This window comes from Lissotriton helveticus, chromosome 3_1 (assembly GCF_964261635.1).
Source record: "Lissotriton helveticus chromosome 3_1, aLisHel1.1, whole genome shotgun sequence".
In the NCBI taxonomy this organism is placed as follows: domain Eukaryota; kingdom Metazoa; phylum Chordata; class Amphibia; order Caudata; family Salamandridae; genus Lissotriton; species Lissotriton helveticus.
Window position 1 is genome coordinate 1,726,785,930 of NC_136061.1, and position 22,640 is coordinate 1,726,808,569.

The window sequence follows — 22,640 nt, forward strand, 5'->3', positions numbered from 1 at the left end:
TGTTATCTTGTTTCTGTTTATTTATTTGAGCTTTTCCTTATATACTTGTAAACTTACAAATAAAATGCAGTATTATGAATACTGAAAAAGAATAAACGTACACAAACTTGTACATTTATCTTTGTGAATTTGGCCCCGAATGTCTATTTGTGGGTGCTCAGAAAATCTTGGGTCGAACAGATATCTCCAGAGCTTATGCACCCTATTTGGCTGCACACATCACTTATGAAGCTGATTCACAATGCTGATCATGATGCCAAAGACCCTCATGTAGGCAATGGTGAACGACTTGAAAATTTTCAGCTCCAGTCTCTTGCATGGTGCACGATTCATCTAAGTAATCTGTGGGAGCTCACTTATCCCTCATAAATGATGTTACTCAAGGTATGTAACATGCTCATTTCTGGTCATACACCTTACAGTGTGGTATCTAGAAATGGTACAATTGCCCTGTGGGAGCTGAGGTTCTGAATGGCATCTTTTTTCAGGTTGGGTTCACCAAAAAAATGATTTCTGGCCACAGGATAAACTTACAGTGACCCTACATAGGGGTCGATTATGATGTTGTTCATAAACCCCTTCAACAAAATCGGATTCGGAATAGTTTCTGACGGAATTGGGGTCTGCAAGTCTGACCGATTGATTACGATGTTCCTGACATTGTTCGGTCGGACTTGCATTGAATTCAATGGGAGCCTGTGTTCTGAACAAGAACACAGGCTCCCATTGACAAAAATAGTGGTGGGGAAAACCTTGTACCCTGTGGCGGGCACCCCATAGTGTCTGTCACACAGTGCATGCATGAGAAGGGGGTACCCATGGGTACCCCTAAAGGCCCGATTTAGAGGGCCCCGGGTGAAGGGAGGCCTGCTATGATCCCCCAAAGTCAGATTCCTACAGCTGATCCGTGTCTGAATAACTGATTTGGAAAGGCTGTCCGAGTCTGACAGTCTAATCTCTCAGCTGTAAACATGGTCCGCACACCGCTATGATTTGGCTCTGACTGACTCGGTTACTCCCAATGTCTTTCGGAACAGAGTCGGACAATTCAAAAGCTTTCTCGCCATCGTAATCGCTTGTTGGGAAAAGTGTCTGAGTCGGTCGGAAAGGCGGGTTTCGAATCGTAATCGGACTAATCGAATGCCATACGGAGCCTTTCCAAACAACATCGTAATCAACCCTATAAAGTCTATGTGGGATGAGGCTGGCATAACCTATTCATTTTCCAACTTATGCTATTCACAAGCTAATGTACTGGAGATGAGATTTAATAAAACTTTCAGGCACATGATGGGTGTTTTGGAGCCACTATTGAGGAGGAAGTGGGGCCCCCCTTCCATGCTTGCGTTTTAAGGATCGGGAAGTTTCACTTGAGTTCAGTGTCATGATACTAGGCTTGTATGTAACTGTGCTTGCAAGGGATGGAGACATGCTCCTCTGAACCTAGTCCTGCAGTCTTGTGCTGTAGAGGAGGTCGGCAGCATATCCAGAGTGTAGGAGCCATTTGGTGTGAGAGTTTGAAGCTGCGATGGCAACCCTACACCAAACTTGCAATTACAAGCAAGACAGACTACATTTATCAGAGCACCATATAACTCTAGCAAGACTTGTAGTAATGGTTGCCATCATAGATCTAATAATTATACGTTCCTCATGGTTTAGAGCATTCCTTGCTAGACAATCATGATACTTAGTTGCTGCAGCCTCAATTGTGTTGGCAGTAGATTGTAATTATCTCTGCTTTCATTAAACATTTTCAAGGACTTTCCTCTCAGAGAAATATTCTGGATAAAAATTGGAGACCAGGGTTTTCGACTTTCATTTGCATTTTAGTATGGAGTCATCCTTTCCAAGATATTAAAGACTATACTCCAGAGTCATCCATTCTAGGATTACAGACTCTATTGCATCTATTCTAGTGAGGGGCTAGCTACTCCTCTGCATTGTACAATCGTTGTTTATATCACTTGCATTATGAGTGATATTAAATTGATATCCTTTCAAACTATTGTTTTAAAAATAGCATGTGACATAAATACTGTAGCAAAAAAATTGTGACATCAAAAATATTGTGATGCAGATGAGAAAAGGTAAGACTATCATTTTTGTAAGTATTCTATATCGATTTTTTAAATACAGCTTCATATGGTTTTGTGTTTAAGTTATTTGAGTCTCTTTAAAAGTTTGTGTTTTAGATTATTATTTTAATGTTAAGTATGTGTAATTATTTTTTAGTGTGTTACTATAATAATTATTGAGGTTTTTTATTTTCTGTATTGTGGGGGGGCAGGTTGTGGGGTTTGTAGGGAAATAGCTTGTGAAGTTTTTAAACATGTTTTAGTGATTATAACACTCACACAGCTTTCATATTACCATAAGTCATACTTATAACTCACATCTATACTTACACACCGCCTTTCAATTATTATCACTCACGCACTCTTGTCACCTCACTTCCCACGCTACATTAACTATAACTCGCCACTGTACCGTGCACTGTGTTCTGGCTAATAATATAATGTCTTATCTCATAAGTGTTTCATTTACTGCAATAACTTCACATGCTATAACTAAGGTAATATCCAAGGGTTTAAGTAGTGCATGGAGAAGGGGCGAGTTATAGTTAAAGTAGTGTGGTGAGTTAGGTGCCAAAACAGTGTATGGAAGTGCGCAAGCGATATTAATTGAAAGGTAGTGCGTAGGTATAAATGTAAGTTATGACTTATGGTAATATGAAAAAGGTGCTTAGATGATAATTTCAAAAGAACACTATAAGGAATGAATTTGTTATGCTTCTGTAGTTTAAGGTGTGTTTGGCACAAAGAAGATAGAAATAAGTGCATAAGTGGTGCATAAATGCTCAAATTAAGTGATAACTATAACTGTAGAATTTCTAATGTTTGAAAAGTGTAATTCAAGTTTGTATACCGAACCCAAATAAAGTTTTCCTACATTTTTACAATGTTAGTCACAATTTTATTGTATTTGTCCACCTTAGTTTAGTGGAGTGGAGTGTTATTAAGTGGAGAGTGGTACAATACAGTGGTGGATAGTGTTGTAAAGTGTACTCTGGGAAAGTATTGTGATAGTCAAGTGCAGTAAAGTGGAATAAGGTACAGTGGAGTAGTGTATAGTGGAATGCCATACAGTGGAGCGGTGTAGAGTAGAGTGGTGTACAGTGAACTTGGATACAGTAGAATAGGGTTCATTGGAGTGGCATAGAGTGTAGTAGTGTACAGTGCACTGGTATGCAGTGGGATAGTATAAAGTCAGATGTGGTTAAGTGGACCGATGTGTAAATATTGTAGAGTGTAGCTGCAAATACTGTCGTGGCATAGAGTGTAGTGCTATACACTGGAGAGTTGCACAGTTTAGGGTGCCTATATAGGAATATTGTCTACTTAAATAGCGTACAATGGAGTGGCTTACAATGGAGTGTGGTTCACGGGAGTGGCGTAAAGTGAAATAGCATACATTGGAGGGGGGTATACTGGAGTGCTATAGAGTGGAGTGTGGTAAAGGTGAGTGATGTACAGTGGTCTTACGTAAAGTAGAGTGCAGTACAGTGTAGTGTTGTAAAGTTAAACCGTGTAAATTGGAGCACCTTATAATGCAGTGCAATATAGTGCAGTGGTGCAGAGTAGTATACCGTAGACTGCATGGTGTAGAGTGCAATAACGTATACAGAAGTAGCCAAAACTATAGTAAGAAAGAGTGGAGTACCGTAGATTTTAGTATTGTTTACTGAAATAAAGTTTAATTTAGCGATGTTAATTGTATAATCGTAGAGTGGAGTGCAATGTAGTGGAGTAGCATACAGTACAGTGGCTTCCTACTCAATCGGGGTAATTATAGAACCATACAGTGTAGTCGCATACAGTGTAGTCATGTACAGTGAAGTGTGGTTTAGTGGAGTGGCACAGAATATACTCTTGTAAAGCGAAATAGCATAAAATTGATTGTGATGAAGTGTAGTGGTGTATAGTGTATTTCAGTACAATGCAGTGATGTAGAGTGTAGCAGCAGAGACTGTAAGAGCCTACACTCCAGTAGTGTACCATCAAGTGGGCCATGGTGGAATAGCATGTAGTGGAATAGCATAAATTGTAGTAGGGTACAGTGGAATAGCATTGAGTTTTAAAATAGCACATTTTAGGGGCATCCAGGAAACTGGCATACACGAAAGTGTAATAGAATATAGTTGTGAACAACTTAATAGACTATAGTAGTGTACATTGCAATGGTGAACAGTCCAGTTGGATGGAGTAGAGTGGAGTAACATACAGTGGATTAGCGTAGTATGTAGTGGCATATACTTTGGTGTCGTAAAGTGGAGTAGCATACTGTAAATTCTGTCTAGTGCAGTGGCATAAATGAAACAGTTAGACAGTGGTGTGTTGTAAAGTGGAGTGTGGAAATTAAAAGAAATGTTGCGTTAAATTGTTTGCACAGATGGAAATGTTTTTTTGCCAAAATATATACTCTAATATGTAAATTTAGTGCGGGTCCCAATAGGTGGTTAAATTCAGTGAATGTTGCTTAATTATTTCAATGTGTGTATTGTGAAATCCGTTATTAGGATTTGGTGAAAATGTGTCTGGCTTACATATTATGGTATGCTGTTGCTTATTTTGGATAGCGCAGTTAAGTATACTAACTGTTTTATACCTTAAGTAGAGGTTGTGAGACCAGTTTGCACATTATTGTTTTGAAATCTAGGTGTATTTTGCTGTACTACCACAGTACATAGTGATGCCAAATCATTAGCTGATTGGCTAATGACTGCATTTACAAAACTTGAAGGCAGGCTTGTTGTTTGTAGGTACACTTTTACTGTGTTTCTGTGTTACGCCTTCAGATACAGGTAAGTAATTCGTTGGGTATTTTTGCCCTACCTATTAATACTTTACTGAAGTGGTGATAGGTTTACTCATTTCAGGTTTGCTTGGCTGGTATTTTACCAATCAAAAGCTGTAATATTGTGCCTGGAGTGGTAAATGGCTTTTGTCATTTTCCTGCTCGGTGAGGATAGCACTGTGCTAATCATATGCTTAAAGACTTTGCTGTACAAATGGCAAAATACTTTGTCCATTTCTATCTTGGCGTGGATAGCACTGTGCTAATCCTATGCTTAAAAACTTTGATAGAAAAGCAGACATTTGAGGTGAGCGTTTGAGGTGAGCAGACATTTGAGGTGAGCGAATTTAGAGTGTCGCTGGTGTTGAGGGTGCTCTATACAGGAGCTGCCTAGTGCTGAAGCTAAACTTGGAAACTACCCAGAGCTCTCTCCTTCTTTTTTGTGTGTATATATATATATATATATATATATATATATATATATATATATATATATATATTACCTACTGGCGGTCGCCAGTAGGTATTTATAGTTAGGATTGTTTTCCATAGGAAATCCGCAACATTCTATTGGGAATAACTTTGGCGCCGGTGGACGAATCTTCGCGAATTTCTCAAAGAAGATGGCCCGCTCCGCTCTGCTCCTTCCCTGAAAGTTTGGGGGGGATTCGTGAAGCGGGGGCCGAGATATTTGGGGGGGGTCCCAAAACGTGTTTTCCCCATGTTAATTTCCATAGGACGGTTGGACTCACTTTTAGCCCGAACGGCTGAATGGATTTCCACCAAACTTGGCAAAATTGTAGGGACTGGTAGCCCGATGTGCCTTTGCTATGTCTGAAGATATGTGCTCCAGTGGATTTTGGGTAATTTAGGTTAAAAAAAATATATATATCTATAAGCGCGCCCCGGTACGCGCACCGGGGCGCGTACCAGCGCGTAACGCAATTTCGCGAGCGGAAAGCTGATTGGCTTTCGGGTGCCTGTCAACATTCCAAACAGTCCGGAGCGGCCGCCATCTTGTGTCTCGGTAGGATCGAGACACAAGAGGTGGCAAAAACAAAGGAGGAAATGACCAAAAGGGGGCAGGGTAGACCCCCCCTGATCCCATAGGTTTGATGTGGGGGCCATAAAAGGGCTTCGCGGGGCAAATTTTTTTTATTTTTTTTCGATTTTCGCGAGGGGAGTGCCCGGTACGCGCACCGGGGAGCGTACCGAGGAGCGTACCATGGGAACAACCAAGTGAAACAGTAAAATAATAATTTAAAGTGCTTAGAGGTAGGGTAGCTCTGAATAGAGTTGTTGTGTTGTGTGGGTCATTTAAGTACCAACATGTAGGTACCAATGAAGAGTCTTAAATTCAATGTACACCTTCTTTTCTGTAGATATCTTGCATGTTGTTACATAAGTTATTGTGGTATAAGGAATCCATACCATAGTCTGTCAGGAAAGCAGAAACAGATCCTTTAAGGACTCCCTGAGAAGGCCTAGGGGATCATGGGTAGTCTACCCTGCTCCCTTATGATGTTTTAAAATTGCACAGTATACTGTAAGTCTCACTTTATATTATAATCATTTTGGTACTACTTCATTTATTACATATAAAAATAAATAATGTTTCAAACAATTTTTAATTATTAAATAAAAATTTATTGGTTAGAATTTTCATAGTTTAAGAAAACTTCCGGCATCAGATGATCTGGAATCTCCTCAAAATTGCATGATTCAATTTCTTGTAAACAGTCAATAAATTGTTGGTCCAGAGACTCATCCATAAAATCATTGTCAACAAAATCTTCTTGAACAATCTCCTCATCGGTAATTTCGAAAGAAATATTGATGATTTCTTGTTCTCCTTCCATTTTCTTGCTGTAAATTGCATAAAAAATAACTATATCAGTAGAGTTAGGGCACTGTTGGGTTTAAGTTCAGAGAGGTACTTCTGAGTTTTTAACAGTGAAGTTATCTTTGGGCAGTGTATGGTATCAGGCAGGAAGTAGAAATATAAAAAAGTGTATGTGAGGAAGCCTAAGTAAATTTATAATTATACCAGAGAAGCCTAACTTAATCTATAACTATAACAGAGAAGCCTATCTTAATCTATAACTATAAGAGAGGGACAGTAAATAACTATCAGAAAACGTTTTTATAAATTAACTTAAAGTACCCCTTACAAATTAACAACTTACCTTATATAAAGGTGATGAAGATAAATGAAATAAAATCCTTTAAAGATGTACCTCAGGTAGTTGAAGTCAAAATGGCCGTGTTTCCCTCTCATTTTTCATTTATATTCATCTACATAACCAATCAAATGTCAGGAAATAAAAGTAGAAAATGAAAGTAACATTTTAATTGGTTGTAAATTCTAACACTTCATATGTGTTTTTGTCATGTAATTTACCTCAGGATATTTAGACAGGGCTACAGCCCAAATGGCTCAATGGTATTCCATCAAATTTGGGAAAATGGTAGGGACTGGTATGTAGTAGGGCCTATTCTATATTTGGTGAAAGTCTCTCCAGTGGTTTTTATGTAAATTAACTTTTAAAATTTTTTGGGAGCGCTTACCGGTGCGCGCCCCGGTACGCGTACCGACAGCGCTATGGGAGTCCTCCATCTTGTGTTTCGGTAGATTTGAGACACAAGATGGAGGACAAACAACGTTGGGAATGGGTAAAAGGGGGCACGGTAGACACCCCCTGACCCCCTAGGTTTTCTGAGGGGGGCTTAGGATGCCCATATAGCCGGAAACAAATTTTTTTTTTTCGCGGGGGGGAGCGCCCTGTACGCGTACCGGGAAGCGTACCGGGGAGCGTACTTTGGTGAAAAACAGTGAAAAAAGTTAGAGTAAAGTAATCATTTTGAGTGATGAGAGGTAGGGTAGCCTTGAAAAGAGCTTTTGGGTTCTGTGGCTGATTTAGGTACCTACAAGTAGGTTCCAATGCAAGTCTTAAATTCAGGAAGAATATTCTATTCCCCTCATCTGAGAAGTGCACACCATCTCCTCTGTAGATATCTTGCATGTTATAACGCAAGTTATTTTTGTATATTGAACCCATTCCATAGTCTCTCATGTAAGCAGAAACAGATTTATTCACATGTTTCCGTGCTTTCTCAAATTGTGGACAAAATTGGTTGGACCACTTCCATTTCTGTCTTTGGCATATATTGGAATATACCAAGGCAGTTTGTGGAAAAAGTGTCATCAATTGCCCAAAGGTGTCCTTTAAAAGCATCTCCAGACCTACCCCAGTCAAAGTGCCTAGGTCATTTCCACCACAGTGCAAAATTATGAGGTCAGGGTGTGGCAGATGGTAAAAGGTTTTCACCAATGGTATCAATTGATGACATCTCAATCCTCTTTGGCCAATCCACTTGATGTCTACATTTGGTAAATCAAGGTTGTGAAAATTTCTGATAGCTGCATACCTTTGAGCCCAGTGGATGTAGCTATGTCCAATAATCCAGACAGAATACATGGTGAGAGGAGGTTCTGGTGCAGTCAGATGAAGTGTAGGAATAAAATGGCATTTGGAACAGTAGGAGTTTGCAAAAAAAACTGTGGAGTTTCAGTGCTCTTGATTCACAAGCAAAGATTGGTGGATTCAGATAGTTGAAAACTGAAAGTTAGTGTGCATGGTTCTGTTCTGTGAAAGAAGTAATTTGAATGGTTAAGAAAAAGTCATTTAAAGAAACATTGCACCTGATAAGCTGGTGTATTGAGAGATCAAACATCCTTGCTAAGTTCATTGGCAACATTGAGAATAAACTTTTAAACCTGAGAGGTCAGTGAGGAGGGAATTGCTATGGTAACAGGTAGAAAGGGCTGAGGGGGGGAAGGGTATTGGTTTGAAAATAGAGAGGGAAGAGTTTTGATTGGTTAATATGAGGGATATTTGTGTAGAATTAGAGATTTTCTGTGCCATTCATGGTTGCAGTGCCAGGAGTACATACCTTTTGCTCTGCTAAAGAAATATTGGTGTGTGTATCTGACACTGTTCTCAATCTCCCAAAGCATTTGTAAAGGTGAGTAATGATTATGTAAATGTATTTTGAGAAATAGTGAGTTTTCAGTACTGAAATGGAATGCTTGTACATAGGACCTGTGCTCTGTTTCTAAAATGTTATTTAAAAAACGATTTTGGGGCAAATCAATAGCTTTTACATTTTTGAGAAGGAATAAATAGTGTCTGCATGATTAAATAAATATATTTGAACCTTTCACAATCGTGTCACTTGTGTTACCTCAGATTAGGAAGCACACTGAAGTTCTTTGCTGTTGGTTTGTGTCATGCTTTTTGATAATGCTTGGTATCAACGTTTGCAAGATAGAGGAATTGTATTTTGTGAAATAGTGAGGTTTCAGTAGTGAAATTGAATGCTTGTACATAGGACCTGCACTCTGTTTCTAAAATGTTATTCAAAAAACAATGTTGGGGCAAATCAATGGCTTTTACATTTTTGAGAAAGAATAAATAGTGTCTGCAAGGGTAAATAAATATATTTGAACCTTTCACAATGATGTCACCTGTGTTACCTCAGATTAGGAAGCACATTGAGCTTCTTTGATGTTGGTTGGTGTCATGTTTTATGATAATGCTTGTTATCAACATTTGCAAGATAGAGGATTTGTATTTTGTGAATTAGTGAGGTTTCAGTAGTGAAATTGAAAGCTTGTACATAGGACCTGCGCTCTGTTTCTAAAATGTTATTCAAAAAACGATTTTGGGGCAAATCAATGGCTTTTACATTTTTTAGAAGGAATAAATAGTGTCTGCATTATTAAATAAATATATTTGAACCTTTCACAATGATGTCACTTGTGTTACCTCAGATTAAGAAGCACACTGAGCTCCTTTGATGTTGGTTTGTGTCATGTTTTTTCATAATGTTTGGTAGGAATGTTTGCAAGAGAGAGGAAATGTATTTTGTAAAAAAGTAAGGTTTCAGTAGTGAAATGTAATGCTTGTACTTGGGACCTGCGCACTGTTTCTAAAATGTTATTCAAAAAACGATTTTTGGGCAAATCAATGGCTTTTACATTTTTGAGAAGGAATAAATAGTGTCTGCATGATTAAATAAATATATTTGAACCTTTCACAATGATGTCACTTGTGTTACCTCAGATTAGGAAGCACATTGAGCTTCTTTGCTGTTGGTTTGTGTCATGTTTTTTGATAATGCTTGGTATGAACATTTGCAAGATAGAGGATTTGTATTTTGTGAAATAGTGAGGTTTCAGTAGTGAAATTGAATGCTTGTACATAGGACCTGTGCTCGGTTTCTAAAATGTTGTTCAAAAAACGATTTTGGGGCAAATCAATGGCTTTTACATTTCTGAGAAGGAATAAATAGTGTCTGCATGATTAAAGAAATATACTTGAACCTTTCACAACAATGTCACCTCTGTTATCCCAAATTAGGAAGCAGATTGAGCATTTTTCTTGTTGAATTGTGTCATGGTTTTCGATAATGCTTGGTAGAAATGTTTGCAAGACAGAGGATTTGTATTTTGTGAAATAGTGAGGTTTCAGTAGTGAAATGGAATGCTTGTACATAGGACATGCGCTCTGTGTCTAAAATCTTATTCAAAAAACGATTTTGGGGCAAACCAATTGCTTTTACATTTTTGAGAAGGAATACATAGTGTCTGGATGATTAAATAAATATATTAGAACCTTTCGCAATGATGTCGCCTGTGTTACCTTAGATTAGGAAGCACATTGAGCTTCTTTGCTGTTGGTTTGTGTCATGTTTTTTGATAATGCTTGGTATGAACATTTGCAAGATAGAGGATTTGTATTTTGTGAAATAGTGAGGTTTCAGTAGTGAAATTGAATGCTTGTACATAGGACCTGTGCTCTGTTTCTAAAATGTTATTTAAAAAACGATTTTGGGGCAAATGAATGGTTTTTACATTTTTGAAAAGGAATAAATAGTGTCTGCATGATTAAAGAAATATACTTGAACCTTTCAAAATGATGTCATCTCTGTTATTCCAAATTAGGAAGCAGATTGAGCATTTTTCTTGTTGAATTGTGTCATGGTTTTCGATAATGCTTGGTAGCAATGTTTGCAAGAGAGAGGAAATGTATTTTGTAAAATAGTGAGGTTTCAGTAGTAAAATGGAATGCTTGTACATAGGACATGCGCTCTGTTTCTAAAATCCTATTTGAAAAATGATTTTTGGGCAAATGAATAGCTTTTACATTTTTGATGAGGAATAAATAGTGTGTGCATGATTAAATAAATATATTTGCAGTTTTCACAATCATGTCACTTGTGTTACTCTAGATTAGGGAGCAGATTGAGCTTTTTTCTTGCTGCATTTTGTTAAGTTTAATGATAATGTTTGGTATCAACATTTCCTAGATAGAAGAATTGTATTTTGAAAAATAGTGAGGTTTCAGTAGTGAAATGGAATGCTTGTACATAGGACATGCTCTCTGTTTCATAAATGTTATTTAAAAAACAATGTTGGGGCAAATCAATGGCTTTTACATTTTTGAGAAAGAATAAATAGTGTCTGCAAGGGTAAATAAATATATTTGAACCTTTCACAATGATGTCACCTGTGTTACCTCAGATTAGGAAGCACATTGAGCTTCTTTGATGTTGGTTGGTGTCATGTTTTATGATAATGCTTGTTATCAACATTTGCAAGATAGAGGATTTGTATTTTGTGAATTAGTGAGGTTTCAGTAGTGAAATTGAAAGCTTGTACATAGGACCTGCGCTCTGTTTCTAAAATGTTATTCAAAAAACGATTTTGGGGCAAATCAATGGCTTTTACATTTTTTAGAAGGAATAAATAGTGTCTGCATTATTAAATAAATATATTTGAACCTTTCACAATGATGTCACTTGTGTTACCTCAGATTAAGAAACACACTGAGCTCCTTTGATGTTGGTTTGTGTCATGTTTTTTCATAATGTTTGGTAGGAATGTTTGCAAGAGAGAGGAAATGTATTTTGTAAAAAAGTAAGGTTTCAGTAGTGAAATGTAATGCTTGTACTTGGGACCTGCGCACTGTTTCTAAAATGTTATTCAAAAAACGATTTTTGGGCAAATCAATGGCTTTTACATTTTTGAGAAGGAATAAATAGTGTCTGCATGATTAAATAAATATATTTGAACCTTTCACAATGATGTCACTTGTGTTACCTCAGATTAGGAAGCACATTGAGCTTCTTTGCTGTTGGTTTGTGTCATGTTTTTTGATAATGCTTGGTATGAACATTTGCAAGATAGAGGATTTGTATTTTGTGAAATAGTGAGGTTTCAGTAGTGAAATTGAATGCTTGTACATAGGACCTGCGCTCGGTTTCTAAAATGTTGTTCAAAAAACGATTTTGGGGCAAATCAATGGCTTTTACATTTCTGAGAAGGAATAAATAGTGTCTGCATGATTAAAGAAATATACTTGAACCTTTCACAACAATGTCACCTCTGTTATCCCAAATTAGGAAGCAGATTGAGCATTTTTCTTGTTGAATTGTGTCATGGTTTTCGATAATGCTTGGTAGAAATGTTTGCAAGAGAGAGGATTTGTATTTTGTGAAATAGTGAGGTTTCAGTAGTGAAATGGAATGCTTGTACATAGGACATGCGCTCTGTGTCTAAAATCTTATTCAAAAAACGATTTTGGGGCAAACCAATTGCTTTTACATTTTTGAGAAGGAATACATAGTGTCTGGATGATTAAATAAATATATTAGAACCTTTCGCAATGATGTCGCCTGTGTTACCTTAGATTAGGAAGCACATTGAGCTTCTTTGCTGTTGGTTTGTGTCATGTTTTTTGATAATGCTTGGTATGAACATTTGCAAGATAGAGGATTTGTATTTTGTGAAATAGTGAGGTTTCAGTAGTGAAATTGAATGCTTGTACATAGGACCTGTGCTCTGTTTCTAAAATGTTATTTAAAAAACGATTTTGGGGCAAATGAATGGTTTTTACATTTTTGAAAAGGAATAAATAGTGTCTGCATGATTAAAGAAATATACTTGAACCTTTCACAATGATGTCATCTCTGTTATTCCAAATTAGGAAGCAGATTGAGCATTTTTCTTGTTGAATTGTGTCATGGTTTTCGATAATGCTTGGTAGCAATGTTTGCAAGAGAGAGGAAATGTATTTTGTAAAATAGTGAGGTTTCAGTAGTAAAATGGAATGCTTGTACATAGGACATGCGCTCTGTTTCTAAAATCCTATTTGAAAAATGATTTTTGGGCAAATGAATAGCTTTTACATTTTTGATGAGGAATAAATAGTGTGTGCATGATTAAATAAATATATTTGCAGTTTTCACAATCATGTCACTTGTGTTACTCTAGATTAGGGAGCAGATTGAGCTTTTTTCTTGCTGCATTTTGTTAAGTTTAATGATAATGTTTGGTATCAACATTTCCTAGATAGAAGAATTGTATTTTGAAAAATAGTGAGGTTTCAGTAGTGAAATGGAATGCTTGTACATAGGACATGCTCTCTGTTTCATAAATGTTATTTAAAAAATGATTTTGCAGCTAATGAATGGCTTCAATATATTTGAGAATGAATAAATAGTGTCTGCAAGATTAAATAAATACATTTGAACCTTTTACAATTATGTCACTTGTGTTTCCTCAGATTAGGAAGTAGATTGTGCACATGAGGTGAGGCATGTCCAGGGGTGCAAAGGAGTTGAGGCCTGTGTCCATGAGTGCAGTGAAGATGACTCACCTCCTCTGACTCTTGGACAAGCCTTACCTCATCTGTGCCCCTTGGACAGGCCTCAATATATTGGGTATAATTGATGGTAACAGGGTGTAGATGAGATAAGGCGTGTCCAGGGGTGTAGATGAGCTGAGGCCTGAGAAGGTTGTATTATGCAAAAAGTCCAGCACTTAAGCTCTTTTGCATGGAACTGAATTAGATGTGAAGAAGATTTGTGAAGAAATTGAGATTTGTTATTTTGGTGAAAAAGAGGACAGTGTAGAAATTGACACAGTAATAGAAGGTAATGTGGAAGACAATGTACAGATTTCAAGTACAGAAAAGTTTGACCAGGAAATTACCAAGTTTAAGGTGAAAGGCCTAATTTTACTTGTGTGTGTTGTCGACGGACTAATTATAAGATTCAGACTAGGTTAGTTGATTTATATGCAGAAAGTGAAATGGAAAATAATAGTGAATGGAAGAATTTTGCAACTTTTTTGTTGGTGGAGAATTCTTTTGATTTGACTTCTGATCAGCGTATTTGTAAATATTGTTATAATAAATTAAATGAAAACAGAATGCCTACTAGAGCTGTTCATAATAATCTTGAGTTGGTAGACATTCCTCCTGAGTTGATGGATTTAAATACATATGAATCTATTTTGATTCAATGTGCCCATCCTTTTCAGGCTATTGTTCGCATGGAGCCTAAGATAGGGAAATTGCCTCCTTCAGATTTACAGAGAGGATTAAAAGGAAGAGTTGTTTATTTGCCTCTAGATTTCAAGAAAAATATTGATACAATTGGTGTAGAGAAAGTGGAAGAGGAACCTCTGGTTATTCTGGTTAATGGGGTTCCGACAAAGAGTAAGAACATTGGGCAAGATTTAGTGGATGTTAGGAAAGTCAAAAAGGCAACGTTGTATTTGGTCAAAAACAATGAGTACTACAAAGATGTATGTGTTGGAGCAGAGGAAACAGCTGCAGAAGAAGACAGTGATTGTTAAGCTGGCCAAATTGAAAAAGTTGATGTGTCTAGAAGTGAAGAAATATATGGACATTATACTGTTCATCCTTTGCATTCCAAAGAAGTAATGGGGAATGCAATTGACTTGTTTCAAATGAAATCAGCAAAAGGAAGTCCCATTAGTGTATGGGAAGAAAGTTTGGAAGCTTGTTGTTTTCCACATTTATTTCCAACAGGTCAAGGTGGACGATATGATGATCGGCCACTTCAAATTCCTGCATCTGAATACCGGACTTTAAGATTATATGCTGAAGCTCCAAGGTTTCGTCAATGCATCCCATATTTGTTTCATCTACTGTATGAAAGTGACTTGTCTGGGCTTTCTTATTCAGTAAACCATATACTGAAAAGTGGAGCACATCTGCAAAATGTTTCGGCGAGGGACTTTATGGAGAAAGTCAATCTGCAAGACAATATTTTGGAATCTCATCTAATCAATCTCATGGCATGTCAGCGTGGTACAAACGAGTATTGGTACCGTCGTCATGGGGAATTGAAATGTATGCTAAGAAATTTAGGAACTCCTACATGGTTCCTCACTCTTAGCTGTGCCGAGTATGCATGGGACGTCTTACTTCAATTTCTACGAGAGGCAAATGCAAACATACAAAATATAGAATTCAAAACACCTGGAGAACTGTGTTCTTTGGATCCAGTGAATGTATGCAGATATTTCAATCATAGATTTGAAGCTATGATGTCTTTCATTACCAACAAAAAAAAATCCTCCCCTTGGAGAGGTTTTGGATTTCTTTTGGAGAAAGGAGTATCAAGCGAGAGGTGCTCCTCACATACATATGTTGTTATGGATTAAAGATGCACCCACATTTGGAACAGATTTGGATGAAACAGTGATGCGTTTCATTGAAGAGTATTCAACATGTGTTGTTACGAAAACTACCGAAGAAAACAGTTTAAGGCAACAAGTGTTACGCTTTCAATCCCATCGTTGTGGAAAGTACTGTCGTCGAAAATTCAGAAACAAGGAAAAGTTCTACACAAAATGTCGTTTTGGGTTTCCACGACCAGTGATTTCTAAAGGAAGAGTAAATAATTTGATGTCTTCTCTACGACATACTGTGACGAGAAAATCACCCAAAAATACATACAATTTAAAAAGAAACGAATAGTCCAAGTACATCAACGACTACAACCCAGTGATTTTGTCCATGTGGAATGCTAACATGGATATTCAATTCGTTGCTGACAACTCTATTGCTTTGGCTCGATATGTGACGTCTTACATCACAAAAAAAGAAAAGACAGAACTGAAGGAAATGTGGGAGGACATTTCACATGAAAAGAGTATAAGCAAGAAATTATACAGTTACAGTCTGAAGATGTTGTCGCATCGAGAAATTGGAGCATATGAATGTTCTGATCGGTTATCATCAGCAAGTCTGTATGCTAAATCGAGAACCATCATTTGGGCGAGTCTAGGCCTTGCTGCAACACGAAACCGAGTATTGAAATCTGTACAAGGAATTGAGTATTTGGCGGAGAAAGAACCAAACAGTACAGATATTTTGAAGACAAACATGTTGGATACATACTATCCAAATAGAAGTGGTCATCTTGAGAACAGTTGTTTGTATGAAGTTCTGCAAAACTATATTTATAAGAGGAACATCAGAGAAGATATCAATAATGGAATATATGCTGTCATTGGGTGTGAAGGATGTCTAGTGAAGCAGAGAAAAGGCCATCGAAAATTGAGTTGCGAAAATCCAGAGAAAAGGGAATGTTACTATTTAGCTCTTTTGCAACTCTTTAAGCCATGGCGTACAGAAGAGGAACTACTTGGAGATTTTCTCTGTTACGAAGATTCTTTTAATGCAACCAAGGATACCATAGAATGTCCTGATTTTCCAAATTATCTGCAAATGTTGAATGAAGAAATAGAGCAAGAAGCCACAATTGCTGTAGAGATTACTAGAGACAGTTCTCAAGACAGTCAGAGTTCTGCTTCATTGAGTCAGGATCCACTAGGAGGACCAATTATCCAAAATGAAGCTGCCACTGCAATGGATGAGGTGGAAAGAGCTGTGGAACAAGCTCAAGATGATGTAGTTAACTTAGAAGATTTGGTGAAACAATTAAACCTTGAGCAGAAACAGATATATGACGAAGTCACAGAACAGGTTGAACATGGATTCAGTCATGAGAAAAGAGTGCTCATGTACATCATTTAAGCCTTTCCGACTGTACGTGAGTGGAGAAGCGGGAACTGGAAAAAGTTTTCTGATTAAAGCAATTGCAACTTATCTGCAGAAAAGGACTGAATCACCGCTGTCTTGTGTTGTTACCGCTCCAACTGGGCTGGCAGCACATAACATTAAAGGGATTACTTTACATCGTTTACTGATGCTACCAGTTGAGCATGATAACAAATTACAATACCACAAGCTATCTGGAGATGCTTGTTCTGAAGTTTCCAGAGTCCTGAAGAAAATGAAACTTCTTATCATTGATGAAGTAAGCATGGTCTCAAATCTAATGCTTGCTTTTGTGCATTTGAGAATGCAAGAAATTCTTAGAACAGACTATGATGTCTTATTCGGAGGAAAACACATTATTGTTTTTGGAGATCTACTGCAGTTGACTCCAGTGAAAGGACAACCAGTGTTTAAAATGCTCACGCATGAAGATACCAGGAAGTGTCTAGGAAGCATTGGAAATGTTAATATATGGTTACATTTCAAATATGCAGAACTGCTTCAAAATATGCAACAGGCAAAGGATGAAGATCATAAAAATATTCTACAAGATGTAAGAATCGGAAAAGTAAGTGAGCATGGGAAAGAAGCATTACATGCACGATTAATTTCAAATTTGTATCCAAATGAAAACATTCTTCCAGAGAATATTTTTAAGAAAATTACTGAGAACAAATCTGGGATATGTTTGATGCCAACTCTGCAAGAATGTTCCATCTTCAACAACAAAATGTTAAAGTTAGAAAATGAAGAGATTGTGAAACTGGAAGCTATAGATAAAATAGAGCATATGGGAGCAACAATTATTTTGTCTGAAAATTTGAAATCAAAATTGTATTCATTAGAGAAGAGTATATCTAAAACTGCTGGTTTTGAAAAGACTCTGAATGTGTGTTTAAATTGTCGTATCATTTTGAGAAGGAAAGAGGTCTGGTAAATGGAGCAATGGGTCATGTTGTTGATTTTGTGAATTACAAAAATAGAGATGGAATTGAAATTTTAAAAATTAAAAACGAAATAGAACAAATTTGTCATTGTTCAGCTAGATTTTTGCTTGTGAAAGACTTATATGTTCGCCGAAAACAGTTTCCTGTTTGTTTGGCATATGCGGTGACAATTCATAAATCTCAAGGTTTAAGTGTAGATAGTGCTTTGGTGAACATTGGAAGTTCTGTGTTTAAAGAGGGTATGGCATATGTGGCATTATCACGAGTCAGAACTTTATCAGGATTGTACTTGATTGAGTGTGATGAAACAAAGATTTGTGCAGATCTAGATTGTGTTAAAGAATACAATAGGTTAAGAAGGGAGTATGCTCCACATTTGCCTCAATATCCTCTGTTTGAAAAACGTGTGGTAGGCCGAAAAAGAAGAAATGAGAATAATTGCAGTGAGGTAGTAGCAAAAAGACAAAAAGTAGATAAGAACTGTAATTGTAAGCAGAAAGAAAAAGGATTCTGTTGAAGATGTTGTTGGATTTCAGTTTGAAAACAGTTCTGGTGTCAACTGCTATGCTAATGTAGTGGTTAATGTTGTTTTTTTTCTTCAAAATTTACAAGAACAGATTGTTGAAAATCGGGATCAAACATTCTGCTGTTTATTGAATTCTGTGTTTGAGAAATGTAGCAGTGATAGAGCAAAAATAGAAAGTGTTTCAGAAATTCGAAATCTTTTAGACATATGTTCTGGTCCAAATCAATTTTCACAGAATATTCAGCAGGATTGTCAGGAATTTTTAATGTATATGTTTGATGTATTGGAAGATGAAGGTGTAGATATAAAAAATCTTTTTAGCCTTTCTTATCAATGGCAGCATGACTGCGACAACTGTAGTTTATCAAGTAGTACTACAAAGGACACCGAAAGATTTATATATTTGACTTTACCAGACTGCAAATCAGTGACTTTTAATAATCTAGTTAAAGCAGCTGATCACAATATGGTGTGTACCCAATGTAAGTCTGCAATGCTGTCCACATTATTTATACAAAATTATGGTCAGTATGTCATTTTAATGTTCCAACGATGTAGATCCGATGGAACTAAATTGACAACTTCTATTAAAAATTTCGTGTCTTCTCAGTTATCAATTTCAGGAAGAACTTTTGCAACTGTAGCTATTATTTATCATGACGGTCCTCCAACAACATCAGGGCATTACACATGCTATTTAAAATGTCGAAAAGGTTGGACTAACTGTAATGATACTCATTTAACTTTCAAACAACGTTTGCCTTTTGACTTAAAAAATTCATACCTAGTGTTTTTACAACCAAAATTTAAGTAAAGGTAATTGGCCTATGAAGATGGGAGCAGTTAATAAAAGTTAGTCTGCTGTTTAAAATTATATTGTGAGTAAAAGTGATGAAGATAATATAATAATTATAGTTCTCATATAGGTATGGTAAGTGGATCGCATAGTAAGTGATATCAGTATTATAGGAAATGTTCAACATGAGAGAGCCAGAGATGGAATTATGAATATTTAAATATTGTGAAAATGTTGTTTGAGCCTTTCTTTCAGAACGTCGGGAAAATGGTAATTTTAGAGTTTGTTTTAAGTAATTTGAAAATATACTGCTACATCTGACACTATTTGGCCTTAAGGAAAGGTGAAGGAATGAGGAAAGAGTCATGACTGAACACAAGGAGTATATGAAAACATTGAAACATATTTCAGATGTTCTTGGAGCTTTTCTTCTAGAAAGTCGATGAAATGGAATTTTTAGAGAACAGCAGAGTACCTTACAACGAAAAGGACCTTCATGATGTACTATTTGGCCTAAAGGAAAAGTAAGTGAATCAAAGATTAGTGTACATATGTGATTTGTAAGTTTATATGTTTTTTTTTAAACACAATCTTTTTGATTGTGTTTTTTTTTCCCGCTGTCATATGATGAATAGTTTGAACTCACTGTTTTTAGTGAAATTCAATATGTCCTGAGAACAGCAAAAATAAACTATCTAACATGTTGTACAAATTATTCTATAGTTTGTATTGTGTCATTTATATTGTATTCCCATTGTCTCACACTCACTTTTCTTTTTCCTCTCTCTTTCAGCTCTCTTTACTCACTCACACTGCCTTTCTCTCTCTCTGTTTCACACCCATTCGTTTACTCCACTTCTTTCACAACCCCTCATTTCCATTTTAACTGTATGCATCCCCTCTCTCCCTTGCACCACTTTTCAGCTTCCAGTCTCTCTGCTTTACTTCCCTTTTCCGTCTTTTCCTCCTTTGCTCTTTTAGTAATTCCTCTTTACTCACTCAACAGTATTGTCGCACTCTGTCACTATAACTCACCCACTCTCCCTCGCTTATCTTTGTTTGCTCCTTTTTTTTGACCTCTTCTCTCTATTTTCCGTTCCCTACCTCTATGTCCTCAGTCCCTCACTCTCCTTGTGTTATGTTCACTTGTGTTTATCTACCTTCTATCATTTCTCTTACAACAACTTCACTGCTCCTCTCTCATCGTTCTTCACCCCATTTCTTTTAGTCCGGTTCCATTACTACCCCTCATTTCCTATCTTTCAATGTTCTTCTCTTTACTTTCATCACCGAATCACTTTCTCTCAGTACCACTGCTTTAGTCCTCTTCTCCTCTCTTTCTTTCTTTTGCTCCCTTACTCATTTTCCTTTCTTCACTCATTGTACTCCACTTCACTCAGTCCTTCCCTTAGTCTGTCTGTGTACTAACTTCCTCACTCCTTTTCCCTCAATCCTTCTATATTATCCTCTCTCCCTTCATCCCTTCACTCTATGACTCTCCTTCACTTACTCTCAGTTATCTTCCATTCCTCATTCTTCTAAATGCATCCTTAATTAGACTCATTTCCCTCTCAGTCATTGTCTTTTTACTTACTCCTGTTTCCTGATTTAGTTTTGCTAACTCACATTCTTTTAGTATATTTCTTACCTTCAGTTCATTTCTCTCTTCTTATCTTCCTCTCTGTCAGTGAATCTATATGCCTTACTCTTAGTAATTTGCTCTCCTTCTATTTCTTTTACCCTCTTTTTGTCCTTCTACATTACTTTATTTCCCTTTCAGTGTCTTTCACTCGTACTTTATTTCTTAATACACGGTTATGATTTTTAACCTCTTCATTTGTATCTTTTATTTTAAAATATATATTTTACTAATTATAACTTATTTTTTCTTCTCTCTTTCACAGATACAAAGTGTAGTAAAAAAATGTAATTAACGTTACATTAATTATATGGTGAGTGTGACTAAAAAAATGTAGTTTGTCATCACCCTTTGCTTTAACCTCACTATTATTCTCTCACCCTACCTCACTCCTATTTCCTTACTCTGCTTCCCTCACTAATTCTTATCCTCCATGTTTACTCCCCTTTCCCTAACTCCCCTTCCACATTCAACTTCTTTCAGTCCCCCTGCTTTACTTCCCTTACCCTCTGTTCCCTTCCTTTGCTCCCTCACTCATTCCCTTTCCCTTAATCATTTATTTCACTCCTGTCACTCCTTCTCTCAGTCCGTCTGTCCTCACCGTTCCTCACTTCCGTTCCCTCAGTCTGTCTCTCTTACCGTCGCTGTCTCTGTCCCCTCATTCTGTCAATACTCTTTCGTCATGCTCACTCCCTACAACTCACCCACACTCCTTCACTTACCTTTCTTTGCTGCTTCACTCACTCCCTTTCAGTCACTCCTTCCTTTACTCTCTCTCTCCTTTCTCTCTGTCACTCCCCATGTCTTACCCTTATTCACTTTTATCCACCCTCTTTCACCCCTCTTTACTTAGAGTCACTGCTCTTTTCTAATCCTCCCTCACTGTTTTACTATCTAATACACAGTCCCTTTGTGTTGCTCCCTCTAGCTCTCTTTCTCTTAACATCACTCTCTCTGTCCCTTTCCCTCATGCTCACTCCTTCATCCTTTTTTTTTCTCTTTTTTTTTGGTGTGCGCCCCGGTACGCGTACCGGGGAGCGTACCGTTACGCGTACCGTGGAGAAAAAAGAATGACAGAGTTTTTTAAAAATGTTTTTTTTTTTTTTTATAAATTCAAGGTAGTTCTAAAAAGAACTGTTTTTTTATTCTTTTTGTTGTTTTATATTTTTTTTATTGTTTTTTTGAACATTTTTTTTTTTGGCTTTTCTGAACAGTTTTATATATTTTTTTATTTTTTATGGGGAGAAACAAAAAACAGGGAATTGAAAACGGCTCAACTGGAGCAAAAAAAAATCAGGAAAAATTAAGGTTTCTTCGGGCATTTGAGGTTATCACCAGCAACATTGATGAGTGTAATGCTTTGCTCACCATAACTAATTGTTTTGTTACAATATATACAAACAATTTTGTATCCCCCAAACTTTGTTTGTATATTTGGAATCATCTGACTTGCCTCTGGACCCGATGGAGTAGGTTCTTTGGTTGTTGAGGTTCGGGAAGATGATTGGGGTAGGTTTCTGCAGAGTTCTCTCACCTCTGCTGCAGAATAGTTATTAGGGTGCAAACGCTGCATGTTCCGAATCATTGTATGATTCCCAAAGGAATATTTTTTTGCAGGGTTCCCCCTGGATAGCACAGCACCACAGATGAGACAAGTCACCTTTGCAGCGTTTACTTTTTTGGAACCCCTTGGGATTTTATAAAACTCCCATATGAAGTGCTCCCTAGGTTTGTATGGGGTTGTGTCTTCAGGCAGGAACTGCCTTCTCTCTTCCTCCTCCTCCTCCTCCTCTTCTTGACCACCAATGTGATGTTCTGGTGGTCCTTGTGGTGGTGGTGGTGTGGCAGATGCTCCAGCTGCTGATAGTACTGTAGCCATATATGTAAGCAAAAAGCAGGTCGTCCTCACTCAAAGAACAAAGTGAGAATGAGG